Source organism: Manis pentadactyla, chromosome 9, assembly GCF_030020395.1.
Source record: "Manis pentadactyla isolate mManPen7 chromosome 9, mManPen7.hap1, whole genome shotgun sequence".
NCBI classification, from domain to species: Eukaryota; Metazoa; Chordata; class Mammalia; order Pholidota; family Manidae; genus Manis; species Manis pentadactyla.
The window spans coordinates 14,292,981-14,298,980 of NC_080027.1; positions in this window are offsets into that span (position 1 = coordinate 14,292,981).

The window sequence follows — 6,000 nt, forward strand, 5'->3', positions numbered from 1 at the left end:
TAAATGAATGGAAGGGTAGATATTGTTAGCTCCAATATATACATGAAGAAACAAAATCAAAGAAAAAAGTCCTTTGAGATCAAACAACTGGCGAGTTACATCGCAGTCCTGTCCAACTGCAATGCTGGGACTCTGCCATCATGCCTGCTGTTTGTCAGGCCCTCTCTGCCCGGAGCAGCTGAGGGGGATCTCCAGACCATCTTAGATGGAGCTCCCATCCAATGGCTACGTAGTACCAAATAAGTGCTTGCTAAAAAAATAGGCATCTTAATTGTTGAGCTAGCCCCATCTGGAGGAGACAGGGAAGACATTTACTACACAAGTATGTCTCTAACTTGTCTTTTGACTTAGTAAATTTGGCTTTGGGATATGAGATTCCTAAATCAGGGGAGGGACAGACTGGACATAGGAGAGATGGGAACCAGTTGCCTGTGTCCCAGCAATTAGCTGCTCCAGGCCACTCTCCATAATGTCCCTGGGCTGGAGGCTTCAGCTGGGATGGAACAGTTCTTTTTGGTGCAGCTTTTACCATTGGTGGCATTTTAGCGCCTCAGTAATGAGACGGGCAACAGGGTGTGGGCTGCCCAGGAAATAAGGCTCAACAAAGCTCTAACTGTAGGGAGGGCTGTGTGAAGACTAAGTAAAAGAGGGATGTGTGGCTTCACCCAAACTTCCCATTTTGCAGTGGTCTTCAGCAGAAGCCAGAATAAATACGTGTCCATGCTCTTTAGCTCAGTAATCCCCAAGAGTTAACCCTAAAGTCATCCAAAAGAAGAAAAATAATGACCAACAAAGATGTCATAGTAGTGTTTGTCATTTGTACTATTCCTTCTGTAAAACGTAGTTGGTTCTCACACTGAGGTGAAATTTTATTCACTGCATGTAGTCGGAAGTCCCCTTCTCTTGGCTCTTGAATCAGTTGGAACACCTCTCTCATAAACTTGGCACAGCAGACTGTAATGATTTGCTTGCATGTCCCAGTCCCTCATAGTCTGCCACTCCGAGAGGGCAGGTCCATTTTTTGTCCATCTTTCTCATTCCGGCATCGGCCCAGGGGCAGTGGGGTCAGCCCCGGCTGGGTGCCTGTGCTTGGCTCCTACTGACAAATGTCCACTCAAACCAGCTCAGACAGAATGAGGGATTTGTCGGCTCACGGAATTCATGGGAGGACGGGATGCCCCATCTGGGAGAGGGCAGGGACACAGGCAGGCTGTGAATGCCAGCGGCACCTTCCTCCCAGCTCCGGTATCTGCCACCTTCTGTGCCTCAGCCTTGCTTTCTCCCCGTAGATGGGCTTTTCATGCGCAGTGGAAGACTTGGCCACTATTTTCTCATAGACTAGCCTCGAGCTCTATACATTTCAAACCTTGTTTCTCCCCCACTGCCTACATGTGCTTTCTGAGCCAGGTGCTGTATTACTCACTCATATCACCAAATGACTTCTGGCTCTGCTCTCGGTGTCACAAAATGAGCTGAATCAATTTTGTAGGCAATAGAATTCCTGGAAGCCTTTCCTATTGAGGACAACTCTCAATAGCTGCGTAGGGAAGTGGCTACAAACTATATACATCTATATGAGTAAACTACTACTACTGAACTACTACTGAATTCAACAGTTGGAAAATGCCAATGGCCGTCCTGCCCCTGCTTGACAGGAGAAGGAAGAACGGCAGAAAGATGGCAAAACAAAATGAGACAAAAGAACCTCAGTCATTCAAGTGCAATAAGAATTTTTGAAATCGAATGAATATGATAGCAAAATATTAGAAATAACCATAATGTCTAACAACAGGACCTGGCTAATCAAATGATGGTGTGTTAGCAACCAAAAAGAATAGATAGCCAGATTGTAACAACATGGAAAAGAATTTATGAAAGAATGTTATGTGTACAAACCCACAAACACGTTCACTGTGATTATGTTAAAGCAAGAAACTGAATAACATTGACCCAGATCAGAATATGAGAAATGGGAATAAACCTGTTATGATGGCAGAATTATTGGTGGAAGACATGTTTATAAAAACACTCAAAATAGAAGTACCATAAACTTCGTAAGAACATGAAAAAATGATGTTTTTACATAGAAAAGTGTTCATCAAATATTAACTGACACTAGAGATAACTGTGTATATCACGATCCTGATTATGTTAAAAATAGCATCTGTGTGATTGTATGCACATAAGAAATTATGTAAGAAAACACCAAGCTATTTAACATGGGCTAATCCTGAATGGGGGGATTATGGCTAATTTTTACATTTTAAAGTTTTCTGTTTTTTCTGATATTTTTACTTCTATAATCATAATTTTAAATACAGGCACACCTTGTTTTATTGCACTTCCCTTCAGGAAGCTTCGCAGATAGCACATTTTTTACATACTGAAGGTTGTGGCAATCCTGCGTCCAGCAAGTTTATCAGCGCTATTCTTCTAACAGTGTTTGCTCACTTTATGTCTTTGTGTTACGTTTTGGTAACTCTTGCAGTATTTCAAGCATTTTCATTAATATGGGTGATTTTATATTAATATTAGTATAATGATTTGTGATCAGTGATCTTTGATGTTACTATTGTGATTATTTTGGGTGACACAAAACATGCTCATATGATGGCAAACTCAATCTATAAACGTTGGATGTGTTCTGACTGCTCCACCGACCAATGGGTCCCCTATCTCTCTCCCTCTCCTCAGGCCTCCCTATTCCCTGAGGCACAAAAAAATGACACTAGGCCAATTAATCACCCTACAATGGTCTCTCTGAGTTCAAGGGAAAGGAAGCATTGCACACCTTTCACTTTAAATCAAAAGCTAGAAATGGTTAAGCTTAGTGAGGAAGGCCTGCTGAAACCCAAGACAGGCTGAAGGGTAAGGCCTCTTGTGCAAAACAGTTAACCAAGCTGTAAATGAGAAGATGTTCTTGAAGGAAATTAAAAGTGCTGCTCCAATGAACACACGAATGATAAGAAAGCAAAACAGCCTTATTGCTGAGATGGAGGAAGCTTTAGTGGTCTGGATAGAAGATCAAACCAGCCACAACATTCCCTTAAGCCAAACCCTAATCCAGAGCAAGGCCCAGCTCTTCCATTCCATGACGGCTAAGGGAGGTGAGAAAGCTGCAGAAGAAATAGTTGAAGCTGGCAGAGGTTGGGACATGAGGCTTTAGGAGAGAAGCGATCTCCACAACAGGAAAGTGCAGGTGAAGCAGCAAGTGCTGATGCAGAAGTTGCAGCAAGTTTTCCAAATCTGGCTAAGGTCATTAATGAAGGTGGGAACACTAAACAACAGGTTTTCAAGGTAGACAAAACAGCCTCATATTGGAAGAAGATGCTATCTAGGATTTTCATAGCTAGAGAGAAGTCAGTGATGGCTCCAAAGCTTCAAAGGACAGGCTAATTCTTTTATTAGGGGCTAATGCAGCTGGTGACTTTAAGTTGAAACCAGTGCTCATTGACCATTCTGAAAATTCTAGGGCCCTTAAGAATTATACTAAATCTACTCTGCCTGTGCTGTGGAAATGGAACAACAAAGCCCGGATGACAGCACATCTGTTTACAACATGGTTTCTGAATATTTCAAGCACACTACTGAGGCATACTGTTCAGATAAAAAGATTCCTTTCAAAATATTATTGCTTATTAACAACGTACCTGGTCACCACCCAAGAACTCTGCTGGAGGTGGACAATGAGACGTTTTTCATGCCTGCTAACACAACATCCACTCTGCAGCCCGTGGATCAAGGAGTTGTTTTGACTTTCATGTCTCATTTAGGAAGTACACTCCATAAGGCTATAGCTGCCATAGGTAGTGATTCCTCTCATGGATATGGGCAAAGTAAGTTGAAAACCTTCTGGAAAGGATTCACCATTCCAAATGCCATTAAGAACCTTTGTGATTCCTGGGAAGAGGGAAAAATATCAACATTGAACAGGAGTGTGGAAGAAGTTGATTCCAACCCCCATGAATGACTTAGAAGGATTCAAGGTTTCAGCAGAAGAACTCACTGCAGATGTAATGGAAACAGAAAGAGAACTAGAATCAGAAGTACTGAAGATGTGACTGAATTGCCGCATCTCCTCATAAAACTGGAACAGATAAGGAGCTGCAAAGAAAGTGGTTTCTGTTTTTTTTTTTTTTATTGAAGGGTAGTTGACACAGAGTATTACATTACATTAGTTTCAGGTGTACAACACAGTGATTCAACATTTATATACATGATAATTCTAGGTACCAGCTATCACCATACCAAGTTGTTACAATATTTTGACTATATTCCTTATGCTATACATTACATCCCAGTTACTTATTTATTTTACAATTGGAAGTGTTTATATATATATATATATATACATTTTTTGTGAGGGCATCTCTCATATTTATTGATCAAATAGTTGTTAACAACAATAAATTTCTGTATAGGGGTGTCAATACTCAATGCACAATCATTAATCCACCCCAAGCCTAATTTTCGTCAGTCTCCAATCTTCTGAAGCATAACAAACAAGTTCTTACATGGAGTACAAATTCTTACATAGTGAATAAGTTACATGGTGAACATTACAAGGGCAGTCATCACAGAAGCTTTCGGTTTTGCTCATGCACTATGAACTATAAACAGTTCAAATATGAATATTCATTTGATTTTTAAACTTGATTTATATGTGGATACCACATTTCTCTATTATTATTATTTTTAATAAAATGCTGAAGTGGTAGGTAGATACGAGATAAAGGTAGAAAACAGAGTTTAGTGTTGTAAGAGAGCAAATGTAGATGATCAGGTGTGTGCCTGTAGACTATGTGTTAATCCGAGCTAGACCAGGGCAATAAACATCCATGTATGCAGAAGATTTCTCTCAGAACATGAGGGGGGAGGTTCTAAGCCTCACCTCTGCTGCTCCCCATTTTCTCACCAGATGGGCCCCTGCGACTGTGCCTGTCTTAGGTCGTTCCTCCCTTGAGGAATCTTACCCGTCTCTGGCTAACCAGTCATCTTCCGGGGCCATACAGGGAAATGTTAAGTTGGTAAGTGAGAGAGAAGCCTTATTGTTTGAAAAGGTTAGCTTTTTACTTCTTTGCATATTTATGTCCTGTGGCTTCTATGCCCAGCATTTGTCTTGAGGTGTCTTTACCACTTGGAAGAATTATGATACTCGGTAAATTTGATATGAGGCACGAATTCTATTTAAGGGTTGTAATTAGGAAGGAAGAAGAAAAGCTATAGAAGTAGCAGGCGGAAGAAAACCTGGGAAGATTGATTATTTCTTTGACATATCTTCTTGTAGAGTAACTTCAGCATGGATAGGTTTTAAACTACTAATTAAATTAAATTGTGCACACACATTAACATAATAGGAATATAGTTACCTAACCAAAGCATAACTGTAATTACCAGCCATCTCCAGTGAAACCAAGAAAACCAGTTAGGCACCTTAGGCATTTGTGAAAACTTATCTATGATATGGTGGATATTGTCCAACTGAACTTGAACAGTCTGAGAGAATTCAGATAAATTAGAACAACCCATTCCTGGGGACTGTTCACATCCCATATGTTCTTTTAACAATAAATAGTCTGTGGTTGTAAGATTTTGGAGTGCTACAATTTGCACTTCTCCTAATTCTTGGTTGAGTTCCAACAGTATAGATCCAGTCCAATTTGTTGTTTTACTGTACGCACAGGCCAGCTTAGATATCTCCTTCCTCATTCCCATGGCAAGTCCAGGAACTGGTGGGATGAGTGCATCTACACCTGTGGCAGTGCGTGGATCTTTGTTGGGGTTTTTTTTTTGCTGATCATCTTCTGGCATGAGTCTTCCCGAGAGTGCTGATGTTGGAAGTTCTTTTTCATATCGTATCTTAGTTCATTTTCGGGGTAGCCAAATTAGGCTTTGATCCTCTGTATAAAAACAAACAGACCCTTTGCCTACACTTTTATATGCCCTTTATATCATTGTGTAGAACTCATTGGAGGTCACCACACAGGAACTGCTTTTTTT